The sequence below is a fragment of the Mesoplodon densirostris genome, chromosome 3, assembly GCF_025265405.1.
Source record: "Mesoplodon densirostris isolate mMesDen1 chromosome 3, mMesDen1 primary haplotype, whole genome shotgun sequence".
Taxonomy (NCBI): Eukaryota; Metazoa; Chordata; class Mammalia; order Artiodactyla; family Ziphiidae; genus Mesoplodon; species Mesoplodon densirostris.
The window spans coordinates 63,354,487-63,372,500 of record NC_082663.1 but is presented as its reverse complement, the minus strand read 5'-3'; the positions used below and the strand labels follow the sequence as shown (position 1 = coordinate 63,372,500).

The window sequence follows — 18,014 nt, the reverse complement described above, 5'->3', positions numbered from 1 at the left end:
ATATGCAATGCATTAAATTGGAGCCTTTGGAAGACAGTTCATCTTTTATTTTTTTCGTTGGTTCTCAGTACCTGTCTGTTAACCAAATGGATCAAAGCCAACTTAGTGTGCTCATTAAAAATAAAGAAAGTATTAGGGGAGGGGAATTTTTTATAAACCGGTCTTCCAAATGACTCTGACAAGTAACTATCCAGTATGAAAGCCACTCAAATTATTAGTGTCTATGCTAATTGGAGCTTAAGTCCAATGAGAAAATACTATACAGAAAGCAGAATTGTTGATGCCTCTCATCACAGATCAGCCATTGAAAGATGTATGCAAATAAACATTATACCATAGACTCCACAGATGGGTTTTACAACACAAGAATTCAGAACAGTAGTTTCCAACTAGACATTATAATTACTTTTATTAGCTCCCTGTTACTGCTACATTACCACACATTTGGTGGCTTATAACAATGCAAATTTATTATCTTACAGCTCTGGAGGTCAAAGTCCAAAATGAGTCTTACTGATCTAAAATCAATGTGTCAGCACAGCTGTGTTTTTTTCTAGAGGCTCTAGGGGAAAGTCCTTTTTCTTGCCTTTTCCAACTTCTAGAGGCTGCCCACATTCCTTGGCTCAAAGCCAACAATGACTAAGTTGTCCATACACTGCATCACTATGACACTGACTCTCCTGCCTCCCTCGTTCACTTATGGGATCTGTACAATTACATTGGCCCACGCAGACAGTCCAGGAAAATCTCATCTCAAACTCAGCTGTTTAACAATTTTAATTCCCCCCTGCCATGCATCATTACATATTTATAGATTCTGTGGGTAGGACTTAGACACTTTTGGGGATCCATTATTCTGTATACCACCTCATGTATAGAACCTGTGGGGAGAAGAAGATGACTCAGCTATTTATACCTCACCTGTCAAATTGTAGGAGAGAGGAAGGGTTAGGACCATGGCATTATGGAGGTCATTCTGATGCAGAGCCAGAGCCCAGCACCACATATAAGCATGTACTCTTGGGTCTTGATATTGATGACACCATGGTGATCACTCACTATTCCTAGAATTCAAATGGAGCCCTGCTGTGGGGATTATGGCCAGCTGTCTAACCAAGAAGTTCTTATTTGTGGCAGTTTTACTTAACTCTGGTCAGACCACTCAAATTAAGAGAAATTTGAAATTTTCAGATCAGTCATATTAAATTTTATATCTGTACCTTCCTATTGCTGTCTTTTTGATGCTTCAAGTCAATTTTTATTTCAAACTTTTGCCAATTTTCATTTATTAGAATCAATTATACTAGCATTTCTCAGTGAAACATTGATTTATCTCAGTAGATAATGGAAAATGTATCAAATGAAATGACATTTTATGCAGATTTTTAATATTTTAAAATATAAAAGTATTTATTATCACATAAAATTATAGGCACAAATAACTAGCTCACTTGTGCTATTAAGGCAACAGAGAATTCAAAGGTTATTTATATTTTTTTAAAATCACACAAAAACATGCAAAAAAATTATTGTCCAGACTTAGCACTTTGCTGTTTACATGGTGCATAAGAATAAAGTTAAGTAATCATGTTGAATGCATAAAGTTAAATAATAGTATGAAAATTAAATTATAGGGAATGTAAAAATGGAATGTGACTAACATCATTATGGGCTAGAGTTGGTCAGGTACAGTTGAATAGAACAATTAGGGCTTGAGCTGAGCATTGTATTATGGTTAATATTTAATATTTAATTAAGTCATATGATTTATTAGAGTAAATCATAAACAAGTAATGATTTAAGAAAATCACAGAACTAACAAGTGAGTTCTTTGTGCAAGACTGGCAAAAAATAAGAGCTGTGCTGAAATTTAGAATTAAAATATAGTGTGTTTGGATCCACCAGAGGGCAGGCAGCAGAAGCAAAGAAGAACTACAATCCTGCAGCCTGTGGAACAAAAACCACATTCACAGAAAGAGAGACAAGATGAAAAGGCAGAGGGCTATGCACCAGATGAAAGAACAAAATAAAACCCCAGAAAAACAGCTAAATGAAGTGGAGATAGGCAACCTTCCAGAAAAAGAATTCAGAATAATGATAGTGAAGATGATCCAGGACCTCGGAAAAAGAATGGAGGCAAAGATCGAGAAGATGCAAGAAATATTTAACAAAGACATAGAAGAATTAAAGAACAAACAAACAGAGATGAACAATACAATAACTTAAATGAAAAATACACTAGAAGGAATCAATAGCAGAATAACTGAGGCAGAAGAACGGATAAGTGACCTGGAAGACAGAATGGTGGAATTCACTGCCAGGGAACAGAATAAAGAAAAAAGAATGAAAAGAAATGAAGACAGCCAAAGAGACCTCTGGGACATTAAACGCAACAACATTCGCATTATAAGGGTCCCAGAAGGAGAAGAGAGAGAGAAAGGACCTGAGAAAATATTTGAAGAGATTATAGTCAAAAACTTGCCTTACATGGGAAAGGAAATAGCCACCCAAGTCCAGGAATTGCAGAGAGTCCCGGGCAGGATAAACCCAAGGAGAAACACGCCGAGACACATAGTAATCAAATTGACAAAAATTAAAGAAAAAGAAAAATTATTGAAAGCAACAAGGGAAAAACAACAAATAACATACAAGGGAACTCCCATAAAGTTAACAGCTGATTTCTCAGCAGAAACTCTACAAGCCAGAAGAGAGTGGCATGACATATTTAAAGTGATGAAAGGGAAGAACCTACAACCAAGATTACTCTACCTGGCAAGGATCTCATTCAGATTCGACAGAGAAATCAAAAGCTTTACAGACAAGCAAAAGCTAAGAGAAATCAGCACCACCAAACCAGCTCTACAACAAATACTAAAGGAACTTCTCTAAGTGGGAAACACAAGAGAAGAAAAGGACCTACAAAAACAAACCCATAACAATTAAGAAAATGGTAATACGAACATAACATTTGATAATTACCTTAAATGTGAATGGATTAAATGCTCCAACCAAAAGACACAGGCTTGCTGAATGTATACAAAAACAAGACCCATCTATATGCTGTCTACAAGAGAGCCACTTCAGACCTAGGGACACATACATACTGAAAGTGAGGGGATGGAAAAAGATATTCCATGCAAATGGAAATCAAAAGAAAGCTGGAGTAGCAATACTCAGATAAAATAGACTTTAAAATAAAAAATGTTACAAGAGACAAGGAAGGACACTACATAACGATCAAAGGATCAATCCAAGAAGAAGATACAACAATTAGAAATATATATGCACCCAGCATAGGAGCACTTCAATACATAAGATAACTGCTAACAGCTATAAAAGAGGAAATCGACGGTAACACAGTAATAGTGGGGGACTTTAACACCTCACTTACAGCAATGAGCAGATCACCCAAACAGAAAATTAATAAGGAAATAGAAGCTTTAAATGACACAATAGTCCAGATAGATTTAATTGATATTTGTAGGACTTTCCATCCAAAAACAGCAGATTACACTTTCTTCTCAAGTACACATGGAACATTCTCCAGGATAGATCAATCACATCTTGGGTCACAAATCAAACCTCAGTGAATTTAAGAAAATTGAAATCATATCAAGCATCTTTTCTGACCACAACGCTATGAGATTAGAAATCAGTAACGGGGGAAAAAATGTAAAAAACACAAATACATGGAGGCTAAATAATACATTACTAAATAACCAAGAGATCACTGAAGAAATCAAAGAGGAAATCAAAAAATACCTAGAGACAAATGACAGTGAAAACACGATGATCCAAAACCTATGGGATGCAGCAAAAGCAGTTCTAAGAGGGAAATTTATAGCAATACAAGCCTCCCTGAAGAAACAAGAAAAATCTCAAACAATCTAACCTTACACCTAAAGGAACTAGAGAAAGAAGAACAAAGAAAACCCAAAGTTAGTAGAAGGAAAGAAATCATAAAGAACAGAGCAGAAATAAATGAAATAGAAACAAAGAAAACAATAGCAAAGATCAATAAAACTAAAAGCTGGTTCTTTGAGAAGATAAACAAAATTGATAAACCATTAGCCAGACTCATCAAGAAAAAGAGAGGACTCATATCAGTAGAATTAGACATGAAAAAGGAGGAGTTGCAGCAGACACCACAGGAATACAAAGCATCGTAAGAGACTACTACAAGCAACTCTATGCCAATAAAATGGACAACCTGGAAGAAATGGACAAATTCTTAGAAAAGGATAACCTTCCAAGACTGAACCAGGAAGAAACAGAAAATATGAACAGACCAATCACAAGTAATGAAATTGAAACTGTGATTTAAAATCTTCCAACAAACAAAAGTCCAGAACCAGATGACTTCACAGGTGAATTCTATCAAACATTTAGAGAAGAGCTAACACCCATCCTTCTCAAACTCTTCCAAAAAATTGCAGAGGAAGGGACACTCCCAAACTCATTCCATGAGGCCACCATCACCCTGATACCAAAACCAGACAAAGATACTACAAAAAAAAGAAAATTACAGATCAATATCACTGATGAATATAGATGCAAAAATCCTCAACATAATACTAGCAATCAGAATCCAACAGCACATTGAAAGGATCATACACCATGATTAAGTGGGATTTAGCCCAGGGATCCAAGGATTCTTCAGTATACACAAATCAATCAATGTGATACACCATATTAACAAATTGAAGAATAAAAACCATATGATCATCTCAATAGAGGCAGAAAAAGCTTTTGACAAAATTCAACGCCCATTTATGATAGAAACTCTCCAGAAATGGGCATAGAGGGAACCTACCTCAACATAATAAAGGCCATATATGACAAACCCACAGCAAACATCATTCTCAACGGTGAAAAACTGAAAGCATTTCCTCTAAGATCAGGAACAAGACAGGGATTTCCACTCTCTCCAGTATTATTCAACATAGTTTTGGTAGTACTAGCCATAGCAATCAGAGAAGAAAACAAAATAAAAGGAATACAAATTGGAAAAGAAGAAGTAAAACTGTCACTGTTTGCAGATGACATGATACTATACATATAGAATCCTAAAGATGCCACCAGAGAATTACTTGAGCTAATCAATGAATTTGGTAAAGTTGCAGGATACAAAATTAAGGCACAGAAATCTTTTGCATTCCTATACACTAACATAAGGAAACACTCCCATTTACCATTGCAACAAAAAGAATAAAATACCTAGGAATAAACTTACCTAGGGAGATGAAAGACCTATATGCAGAAAACTATAAGATACTGATGAAAGAAATTAAAGATGATACCAACAGATGGAGAGATATACCATGTTCTTGGATTGGAAGAATCAATATTGTGAAAATGACTATACTACCCAAAGCAATCTACAGATTGGATGCAATCTCTGTCAAATTACCAATGGCATTTTTTACAGAACTAGAACAAAAAATCTTAAAATTTGTATGGAGACACAAAAGACCCCAAATAACCAAAGCAGACTTGAGCGAAAAAAATGGAGCTGGAGGAACCCGACTCCCTGATTTCAGACTATACTACAAAGCTACTGTAATCAAGACAATATGGTACTGGCACAAAAACAGAAAGATAGATCAGTGGAACAGGATAGAAAGCCCAGAGATAAACCCATGCACCTATGGTCAACTAATCTATGACAAAGGAGGCAAGGATATACAATGGAGAAGAGACAGTTTCTTCAATAAGTGGTGCTGGGAAAACTGGACACCTACATGTAAAAGAATGAAATTTGATCACTCCTTAACACCATACACAAAAATAAACTCAAAATGGATTAGAGACCTAAATGTAAGACCACACTATAAAACTCTTAGAGGAAAACATAGGAAGAACAACACTCTTTGACATAAGTCACAGCAAGATCTTTTTTGATCCACCTCCTAGAGTAATGGAAATAAAAACAAAAATAAACAAATGGGACCTAATGAAACTTAAAAACTTTTGCAAAGCAAAGGAAACTACAAACAAGATGAAAAGACAACCCTCAGAATGGGAGAAAATATTTGCAAACAAATCAATGGACAAAGGATTAATCTCCAAAATATATAAACAGCTCATGCAGCTCAATATTAAAAAAACAAACAACCCAATCAAAAAATGGACAGAAGACCTAAATAGACATTTCTCCAAAGAAGACATACAGATGGCCAAGAGGCACATGAAAAGCTGCCCAACATCACTAATTATTAGAGAAATGGAAATCAAAACTACATTTAGGTATCACCTCACACCAGTTAGAATGGGCATCATCAGAAAATCTACAAACAACAAATGCTGGAGAGGTGTGGAGAAAAGGGAACCCTTTTGCACTGTTTGTGGGAATGTAAATTGATACAGCCACTATGGAGAACAGTATGGAGGTTCCTTAAAAAACTAAAAATAGAACTACCATATGACTCAGCAGTCCTACTACTGGGCATGTACCCAGAGAAAACCATAATTCAAAAAGACACATGCACCCGTGTTCATTGCAGCACTGTTTACAATAGCCAGGTCATGGAAGCAACCTAAATGCCCATTGACAGACAAATCGATAAAGAAGATGTGGTATATATATATCCAATGGAATATTACCCAGCCATTAAAAGGAACTAAATGGGGTCATTTCTAGAGACGTGCATGGATGGATCTAGAGACTGTCATACAGAGTGAAGTAAGTCAGAAAGAGAAAAACAAATATCGTATATTAACACATATATGTGGAACCTAGAAACATGGTACACATGAACTGGTTTGCAGGGCAGAAATAGAGACACAGATGTACAGAACAAAGGTAGGGACACCAAGGGGGGAAAGTGGCAGTGGGCCGGTGGTGGTGTGATGAATTGGGAGATAGGGATTGACATATATACACTAATATGTGTAAAATGGATAACTAATAAGAACCTGCTGTATAAAAAAATAAATAAAATTAAATTCAAAAATTCAAAAAAAAGTACAGTGTGTTTGGCGGGCTGTGCTTTTAGAATTTTTAAAGGTTTATTTTTTTCATCAAACTGTTGTAGATCTAGGAATTCCTGTCCTTAAAATGAAATAACACTTTTCTGAAAAGACCCAGCATAAGAAGAAATGAAAAATTGTTTCCTATTTTATGATTATACCCCTGGAGGTAATTCTTTTTTCTTTGGTGTGTTACATGAAAGATAATCTAAGCTAACCTATCTCAGAGCTTACTGGCTATCAGACTTTGTGCTTTGAACCAAATGGTTGATTTAATTTTTCCTCTCCCTGAGAGCTAAATAAGGAGAGGAACCCTAAGTATCCACTGCTGTCCCCTAGTGGGGTAGAGTCTAAAATCAGAGCAATAGTGGGCAGAAATAATTTAACGAAACAACAGAATAGGAGTTAGAGTTAGATTTTGCCATAAGTTGGACGGAGAGTTAACTCAAGTAGCAGTGGGTGGTAGGATTACATTTATCTCACCGGAAATCTTGTAATGACTCCTTTCCTGTTTGCGTGGCATCGTCTTCAGTAAACTCTTAGAGAAAACAAGCAAAAGGTACCACAACTCAATGAAAAGGTGGGTGGCCAGTATCCTGTATAGAACTGGTACTGTGTTCTTGAAGAGCTGGATTTATTTCTGGACATCAACATTTTTTAAATCAATGCATCCTTTTCTATCCAACAAATGCCTGCCATAACCAATAATATGTTGGCATGTCCATTTTCAGCTTGTAGTACAAAATAAATGAAAGCCAAGGACATTACAATTGGGAGGGAAGGAAAACTATTATTTAAAAGGCTTTTAAATGATGTCACTATATATTCTTTTAACAACATCCTCTAAAAGCCTTTGAAAAAACAGTCCCTTCCTCCCTCAGTTGTTAACAAAGACCATGCTAGGGACTGCTCTTTAAAAGGCTGTTAAATGGTGATACTATATTTTTTAACATCAACATCATTTAGAAACCTTTTAGAGAACAGTCCTCTTCACCCACAACTAACAGAGAGGAAAAAAAAAAAAAAAGGACATGGGGGAAGGGATTACTGTTTTAAAGGCCTTTGGATGGTACTATCAATAAATACAGCAATATTGTTTTAAATGCCCTTCTCCAATGGTGATTCAGCTTTCTGATATGTACTTTTAACCTCAGGACCTTATGTTATCTGACAGATTGATGTTTTAATGTTGACAGGAAACTCAATTTACTAATAATCCCGATAATGCCTTTTATTGAACAGTTTAAAAATCAATTTCACATATACAGTCTCATTTTATCCTCAAAACAGCTCAGTGAAGCAGACAGGACGTGTATAATTAGCCCCATTTTACAGAGGAGAAAAACAGAAGCTAAGTGAGGTTGTGATTTAGCTAAGTTCTCACTACTATTATATGACTGAGTTGAAACCATAACCCAGGGCTTCTGACATTTGATCTAGTGCCCCATCCAGCTGCTTCTGGTTACCTTTGTTACTTTTTTTTTAGTGATATTCTTCATTGCTCTTTTCAACATGTCCAAACAGTAAGAGTTAATTCCTTATAATTAGTATAAAAGTGGGATTCTGTAATTTCAGTACTGAAGGTAGATATGTAGATGGTAGGAGTTTTTTAATACTGTAATCCTGATGAAGTAAAGAAGTATAAAATATTTCAAAGCGTAGTAGTCTTCCTATGATGTTAGGACATTCAGACTTATCTTGAGATTCCTCATCACTTCATAAATGGTGTGTGCTTATGAAATTCTCACTTGAAATCCACTTTCAGATATCTAGTTTATTAAATAACTGATAATTTAAAAATCTGATCTCATTTTATTGATTTGCTTTTGAAGGTTATTCTGGTGACTAAGGCTACTGATTCATAATTAAGGTCATATTCAAAAAGGTTTCCTCGGTTATCATTAATCTTTGGAAAGAAGTAATAAATGCTGGTTTTTCCCACTTCCTGTAGTTCTCTGAAAAAGAGGAAAAAATCTCCCCACTAGCTTGCGTGACTGACCTTTATTTTCCTTTATCATAAGGAATACTTTGTGTTTATTGGAAAAGGAATTGTAGATTATTACTTGACAGAAATGACACTTAAAAATGTTCAATTCTAATCTTAGTCCTGCCAATGTTTTTCCCTTATGCCAATAAACATTGTCTTTAATGACAATTAAAGAAGAGTACTTTCATCTACAAAACACTTTCATATGAAGTATCTCACTGAATCCTTATAAAAACGATCCTACAAATTAAGTAGTATTACTTCTTTTTTACAAATTCATGCTCAAAGAAGTTAAATAATTTTCTTCTCATCAATAACTTGAAGATCTTCTAACTTAAAATTTAACATTTTCTTACTTACCACTGCCAGCACTAACTCTACCTGACAAGAGGGAAGCCATAGCCTTTCTTGCTTCTGAAGAAAGATGTTTCATATGCCAAATATAGGGAAAGCCTGAGAACACATGGACCAGTGCAAGAGTACAAGCACCTAGGCCCCAATCCTAGGTATTGATCCAGAAAAATTCCTAGTCAGGTGACTCTACTGAAAATAAAGCCTGGTCGTCAGAGGTTTTGCTGCCAAAGACGTGGACTCCAAAGATTCAGAGGTTCCTGTGTAGTAAATCAAGGTGTTCTACCCATCCCTACCTCCTCACTGAAGAATTTAAAATATTTATGCACAGATCAGGAAAAGAAAAAAAAAATATGTATATGTATGTATAAATATACGTGTGTGGGGGTGTGAGAGAACGTGTGAGCAAGTGTGCATGCTAGGTCTGTGGTCTCAGAGGACCCATTTCCCCAAACTTGCCTTATGTCAGGAATTCCACAGCAATGTATGGTTTGTCTGACTGACATCTGTGATGTAGAAAGGATCCGATCCTTCTTTGTCAGATTCAAAGAAAGCATCCCTGGAGAGCCCTGTTATTTAAAATTAAAGTAGCAGTAATAAAACTGCCTTTCCAATTTGTACGTCAACTAAGACATACTTCTTTTTCTTCCTCTAGGACTTCATCTAGATGAGATCCATATCCCTCTGTCTCCTAAGTTACAGTTCATTTAAGTGCAAGCAGCATGGCTGGTTTTTAGATGCTGTGGCCCCATTGTGAAATGTGTGGAACAACTACCAATCCCCTCACGTACTTTTATAAAGTACTGTTATATAGCCTGGCTTTCCTCTGAGAATCTCCCTTTGGATCTTGCTGTCCCATAACAAATATTCTCAGCATGACCTCACTCACAATTCTCTAGAATCCTTTGACGAAATCATTATTACCAGCAAGATGGTTTGTATGAAGCTCCCAGATGTTTCATCTAGGCCATTCCCTTTTCATCCTCATGTGTCTTCCTCATATGAGGCCCATTCCATCTTCCTATACCCTTTTCCTTTCCTTGTCATTCTCATCTTGGGATCTCTTAATCATTTACCCACATTCAGTGAAGATCTTTGCATCTTCCACATAATCTCGTCAGCCCACCATCATCCTGGGACATCTCACTGTACATATTTTCACCCTGTGCAATATGTAACCTCACAGCCTCTTGATCTGTTCAGTACCGATAACTTTGACCTGTACTGAATTTCAACCACATACTCTTTCATTTCAACTCTGAAATCATGTCTCACTCCCGTACTTGTGCCTGTCATGTTAACATCTTCAGGCCCTTCACTCCTCTAGATTTTTGTATATTTAGCCTAGATTTACAACAACCCTAAAAGATAGGTCGTAGTTTCCCCACTTCACAGGTAAGAAAATTGAGGTCTCTAAAGCATGAGTAACTTTTTTAGTGTCATAGGATTAGTAAGTTGCAGAGCCAGAGGTTCAGCTCATCTGTCTGGCTTCAAAGCTCAGCACTTTCTACCCCTCCTCACTGAGCGTATAAGGGAGGTACACTTTTAAGAGAATTATATTTACAAGAGCCTGTGGTACGGATTGGAGTGGAAGGAATCTAGAGACAGGGAGGCCAATTTGAATGGGCAAGCAGAAATAAAAGGGGAGCAAAAGATAGGGAGGGACACCAAATTGTTAATTATGGTTAACCCTGAGGGGATTTTACTTGTATTTCCATACTGTTTGAAATTGTTTTCAATAAACGTGCACTTCTTTTGCAATTTTAAATTTTAAAAAACGTTTTAATGTTTTAAGTGTCATTGATGACTTGAGCTAAGCTGGTGGTAGACAACAGAAAAGAAGAAAATGAATACAAGAGACATCAAACTTCTCAAGTAATTGTTGGAGGGAAATAAGAATGTCAAAGACAATGTCAAGGTTCTGAGCTTGGTTCCAAAGGAAGGGAACACTAACATTTTCTTTTTTTATATGATATTGATATTGTCAGTGAGAAAGCTGTAGAACTAAAGGTCAAATGATTATCACATCTATCAAATAACACAACACATAATTGTTTGTGCTTACATAAACTGTTCTGGTTCTGATGAAATTTATTGTAACCAATTATTGGAACCTTTCTGCTAAACACTTTGGAAACCAGATTGTTTTGTTTTTATTAGCACCCTTAAACCAAAAGTCAGAAAGGAAATATGAAAAAAAAATAGTAGAACATATCTAAGAATAGTATAACCTATCTACATCCATAGTTCTGGAACTGTTTTTCTATGAAAGTGGTAAATAAAGGTATATACACATCACTCTGGATTTCAGATTTATAAAAGGTAGTATATTGACAGTGAGACATAGGTTTATCTTTGGGGAGGGGAAAGGATAGGCTATTATTATAAAGTAATTTCCTCCTCATCTCAACACCAATGGAAATTGAATTCATCCTCTGTGGGGATCAGCAAACATTTGTAAAGGGCCAGATAGTAAATATTTTTAGCTTTGCAGAGCACAGCCACTCAACTCTGCCATTGTGGTAAAACAGCCAGAGGTCATGCAGAAATGGATGAATGTGGCTGCGTTCCAATGAAACTTTATTTGTGGACATTGAATTAGAATGTCTTATAATTTTAGTGTCACAAAAATGTTAGTTTTATTTTTTTCAACCATTTAAAAATGTAACAACCATTCTTAGCTCACAGACTATACAAAAACAGGCAGTGGACTGGGTTTGAGCCACAGGCCAAGTTTGCTGTAGCCTGCTTAATACCATGTGTGAAGTAAGGTTCTCATTAAATATTTGTTGATAATTACTCAGATCTTTCTGTAAATACATTTTTATTTATTACCAAAATAAGAGGTGAAAAGTCTCACGTTTTTCATTGTATATACTGATGACTAAAATAAAATAGGAGCAAGGAACACAGTTACTTTCTAGAATACCTAAATATACATATATAAGGAGGAAGTTATCTTTAGAAGTATAAACCATTTATTTAAAGTAATATTCGATGGAAAAATGAAATATACTTCTTTGAATGTTATGTTTATAGTTCTAGCTAACAGTTAAGCAAATTTGCCCTTTGCTTTTTTAAATCCTGTACTAGGTACTAGACCCAATACTGTAGATTAAAGATAAAATAGGCTCACTTTCTACAGTTTACTGGGTGAATAAGACAATACTGTAGCTTTCTGCATTACAGTTCTTACCAGTTGAGATTTACACTGGTTTAAAAAGTGCTAATTTTAAAGATGAAACTGTATCTCTGTTTACAATCTGGTCATTTTTTATAAATCATATATCTAAATAGATACTGCTGTAAAATAAGCCAAACAAAACTAGGAACAAAGAGAGCAGTTTATATACTGCAGATCTTCATATTTTTAGAGTCCAAAAACAGAATAGATTGATAATACTTAAAAATGATTGTCTGAATGTGGATTAAAGCAAAAAGGACTAGAAGATACTGTTTTCATAAAGCTTTACATGGAAGTGTCATCTCTGAAATAGTAATGCAGATGTTGAACAAGGTTTATTTTTAGGCACTTGATAATCCATGTTTTATTTTCAGTTCTCATTTAAATTTTATAATTCAATCATTTTGAACAGCTATGTTCAAAAGAAGTTTTACAACTTTAATCTTAATAATCTCAAAAAAAGCAGACATGCTATGCCATAAAATAACTATTAGTGACTAGTTTGTATCCTATAAATCTAACTTGAGTTGATAATATGGTCCATTACCAGCTAACTGCACAGAGTATTTTTCATTTTACACTCTTCGGTTACTTTTTAGTGAAGTGTTAAAAAATATGAAGCTTTTCTCCTCTCTAAAATTGCACGCTGTCTGTCTGTTATTAGGGAGATAACAGCTCTTATAAATGTTTCAGTAAGCGCTAAGTAGACAGTTATGTGCACTCTCATTCCACGCTTATTTGCTTACTGTAATAAACTGATAAAATATGTGTGGTTTGTCTCTGTGTATCTACAGGCATCATGAGTCACATAGATTCCCTTTAGAAATAATGTTGTGTCTGCAAAATTGATTGGTTATTTTCATAAACCATCTAAAGGTACACAAATGACTTTTATTATTTAAACATATGCTGTGTAAAGATTTGTAGAGGATTCTCTCACTGTTACTTGATGCTTTTTGTTCTGTTAACTCTAGAAGAAGGCTTTTTATTTTAGAGTTATTATAGTTAGTGAATTAATTACCTCCTCAGGAATCGTGAAGATAACCCATGTCATTTGCTTATAATGCAGCTAAATTTTTAATTCTTTGAACATTAGTAGTTAAATAATTAAATCAAAACCATTGTTTTCAAATATTGTCTTTTATACTCTCCTATTTATACAAGTTTTAATATTTAATGGGAAATAATGCTTTTACCTGAACTAGATACTATAAGAAATAGTGTTTGGATCATAGAAGTACTTCTAATTATTAAGAAATATGGTATTTTTCATTTGTGTCCAATTATATCCAGTAGAAAATTTCTAGTCAAGTACCCAGGAGTGGAATTGCTGGGTCATATGGTAGTTCTATTTTTAGTTGTTTGAGAAACCTCCATACTGTTTTTCACCAAGTTACATTCCCACCAACAGTGTAGGAGGGTTCCCTTTTCTCTGCATCCTTCACCAATATTTGTTATTTGTGTTCTTTTTGAAGATAGACATTCTGACGGTTGTGAGGTGATATCTCATTTTGGTTTTAATTAGCATTTCTCTGATAATTAATGATGTTGAGCATCTTTTCATGTGCCTGTTAGCCATCTGTATGTCTTGTTTGGAGATGTGTCTATTCAGTTCTTCTGCCCAGTTTATAATTGGGTTGTTTCTTTTTTTGATGTTGAGTTGTATGAGCTGTTTATATATTTTGGATATTAACCCCTTATTGATCATATCATTTGCAAATATTATCTCCTGTCCAGTAGATTGTCTTTTCGTTTTGTTGACAGTTTCCGTTGTTGTGCAAAAGCTTTTAAGTTTAATTAGGTCCCATTTGTTTATTTTTGCTTTTATGTCCTTTGCTGTAATTCAAGTCTTTGATGTACAGAGTTGGTAGATTCATATGGTTCAACCTAATAAGATGCCATGCCTGAGTCTCACCATAACATATCTACCGGGCTTTAGGAAAGGAGCAAGAAAGCACCTTCTCCCATTATGAGTTTATTCCCCAGTCTCCCAGTTAGTGTCCTGAAATCTGACTAATCCTGATTAGTAGTTGAGTTGGGGGAGTTAAATGATAGAAACCGAATTTGAACTAGCTTAAGAAAAAAAAAAGGGAAGTTTCAGGAAGGAATGCTAGAGTATTTCACAGAAAACCAAGCTTCAGGAAGGGTAGGAATGTCAGCTTCAAGAACCATCCAAACCAAAGATACCAGCAGGACTCTGTCTCTCACCTGTTCTTTGTTTATTTCTTACTGAGCAGTATGGCAGGAAATGTGGCCACAGACATTAGAGTTTTAAATCTCAGAATTTTAGCCACTTGAGAGAGACTGGCTCAACTTCCTAAGTCCCAAATCCAAAAATCCTAGGAAAGGAACTCATTGGCCAGGTGCCCATTCCTGAACCAGTTTATGTGGTCAGGTCATGAGGTGGCATAAGAACATGCCAGCTCCATCAAGAACTGAATGTGGCAACATTCCTAGAAGATGGTAGATGTGTTGAGCAGACAATCCCATATATAACCACCACAGGGTAGAACACTGGGGAGAAAGGTCCTTCAAAATACCAGCACTTAGTCTTGAACCAGATAAAAGCTACCCTGAAACATTGAACTCTGATTCCTCAGTGTCTTTCATAAAACTTACTTGATACTTTGTTATCAGCCATCAGAACACATCATGATACATCAGAACCTCATAGAAACAATTACCCAGGTCATAACACCAACTTTAATAAAGGAAAGTGAAAAAAAAAAGTAGCTTCTTTGTCAAGTAGACTTCTCATTAGCAAAGCGTGCTAACCCAGGTGGTGCCATTGTGCACATTCCATAAAGGCACCCTTGAATGTAAGCTAGGTTTTTAGATCTTATCCACCTCTCAGTCAGTTACCACTGCACAGCTGTACACGATACTCCTACTCAACATTAATTTAGCTCTTTGGAGTAAGTGGATCTGGGAATTGTCGGATGACCAAAAAAAAAAAGAAAAGTAGGTACCAAAGGACTGTGAAGGGTATGAGATGTTACCTCACAAGTTAGCCTGAGACAATTTCATGGGTACTGGTAGAAGACACCAGACTCCTATGTCAAATACAAAGGACAGTTTATTACTCACAACAATAGCAAAAGCCAGGGTAACATCATTCTTGCCACTTCTCTGAGCCCCAGTTTTCACAGGGTGATGCAATGAAGGCTAGGTAATGACTGCATATGCAGTGGGTTGCTTTAGAGGAGAGGATCCTTAGCATAGAAGATCCCAACCTTTTATAAGGGTCTGTTGGCAAACCTGTCCAACCTTTGCCCCAGAAGGAGGCACTTAACCCATTTCCAAAGACTGTTTGCTGTACATCCTTGAAAAGATTTTCAGGAACAAAGTTGTTAATACCTTTGCTTAGAAGATGTACAGAACTGTGAGAGATCTGTGGAGAGCTGTTCCTCAGGACAACAGGAGAGGGGGAGGGGAGAAGGAAGAATGTAACATGTATGCCCTTAGATCAGGGGTCAGCCACCTTTTTCTGTAAAGGGTCCAGATAGTAAATATGTTAGGCATTGCAACTACTCATCTCTTTCATTGTAGAGCCAAAAAGCAACCACCCACAATATGTCAAAGAACAGAATGGCTGTGTTCCAATAAAACTTTATAAAACAAGCAGCAGGTGGTATTTGGCTTGTGGGCTGTAGTTTGCTGTCTCCTACCCAAGATGATCTGTTTTGTTCAAACTTAAGTATCTACCTCCTTTCTTAAACTTAAACCCTCATTTTCACAGCCCCAGTCTAGGTCATTCACTAATTAATTTACTTTTTATGTGTTTTTTTAACATTTAATAAAATAATTGTTATTTATAAATTGTGAAGTAAGAAAAGCCATTCATGACATTTAGCATCTTAGAATATAAGCAGCCACAGATCATGTATATGTTTCTGAAATATAAGTAAGTAATCTGATGTACAAAATGTTGAACTAAAATCTTGCTTTCTTGTCAGGATTGTATTACATATGGAAATTGATGAAGTATTTATGAAACCTACTGGTTTGTTTGTTTGTTTGTTTGTTTATTTTGCGGTACGCGGGCCTCTCACTGTTGTGGCCTCTCCCGTTGTGGAGCACAGGCTCCGGACGCGCAGGCTCAGCGGCCATGGCTCTCGGGCCCAGCCGCTCCGCGGCATGTGGGATCTTCCCGGACCGGGGCACGAACACGCGTCCCCCGCATCGGCAGGCGGACTCTCAACCACTGCGCCACCAGGGAAGCCCAACCTACTGGTTTTATTGAACAAAATATCCCCTATGTAGTTTAGATAGTGGAGGAGGTTCGCTAAATATGACTTGTATGAACTTAGAAAATAGGTTAAAAAAAGCAATCAAACATTTTCAGTCAGCCCCTTTCTGTAGTTAAAAAAGTGTCTATTATTACCCCAAAGTACCATTTATGAGGTATTTATTGTGAAAGAAAACATAGGCCTCTTTGCACTATCATAGATAAGCTTTGAAGATTGTTAGGGAGGACCGTTTTTAGAAGTTAAAGTGCTTCTTGAACTTGGTTGAGTGTGGAAAGAATGTGTGGAGAGAATTACACTGTTTTTCTTCCTTTGCACATTCCTTAGCATTGTTTTAACTATTATAATAAAGGTGCAGAATTTTGAGACAAAGTACAAAAAAACCAAATATTTGGACCACGTGTCCCAGGGTTAGATTGAGAGAGAGAATCAGTTAACCAACTAAGACAAGGTGATAGCTCTTAAATGACTTAAGGCATACCTTCAGAGAACCTTATATGATATCCAGAGTGCTAATTCCTGGCTGCCTGTAATCCAGACTCCTGCTTTTGTTCTGCTTTTCTCATGGTGCTCTACACTTGCCTCTCTCCAACTTTATCATTCTGTGTATATGATATTAAACTCTTGGATTTTTGTTGATGAGTTTTAAATTATTATTATTATTATTAGGTTTTTACGTCATCAGATGTCAGTGGCATAGTGAGCATGTTGAACAGGTTAATATGTACTCTCACAATTATAATAGAAAACCTAGTTTGGGAGAGTACACTTGTTAGGAAAAAATCTTGATTAAGCCTGTTTAATCACAAATTGATTTTTTTTTTTTTAAAGCTTGCCCATGTCAGGTCAAGCCACATGCAATACTTTGACTTTGAATGGAAAGATAGCCACCATGTGATTTTAGAAAGGACTGTGTTTCTTCACTTAATATGCTGCCTCTGATTCCACTCACAGTTGAATTTAACTAAGAGTCTAAGGTTCAGTGGAAGCATAAACAGATGATTAGCCAAGAAAATATTGGCAGGGGTGGGTGGAGGAATAAGCGATGCTTTGTTTTGCCAAACAATTGAATCACATTGTAGGGCTATAAGAAATAAAACAGTGTGGTACTGGTTTAACAGCTCCATCAAGGTTCAAAAATGTCTCCAACTAAATAATTAGAATATCTGCATTTATAGATCATTGAGGAAGAGCTAATCATTAAATCATGTACAGATGATTTGTTAAGTATTTGGAGAAAAATAATTAAATATAGAGTAAATATACCTAAATCAGT

At 36.0% G+C, this 18,014-nt stretch overlaps 1 protein-coding gene across 1 annotated transcript in view; it reads left to right on the top strand.

Moving 5' to 3' along the window:
• AP3B1 (adaptor related protein complex 3 subunit beta 1) overlaps positions 1-18,014 on the top strand; it is a 281,724-nt gene that overhangs the window by 222,568 nt on the left and 41,142 nt on the right. The window lies entirely within an intron of this gene.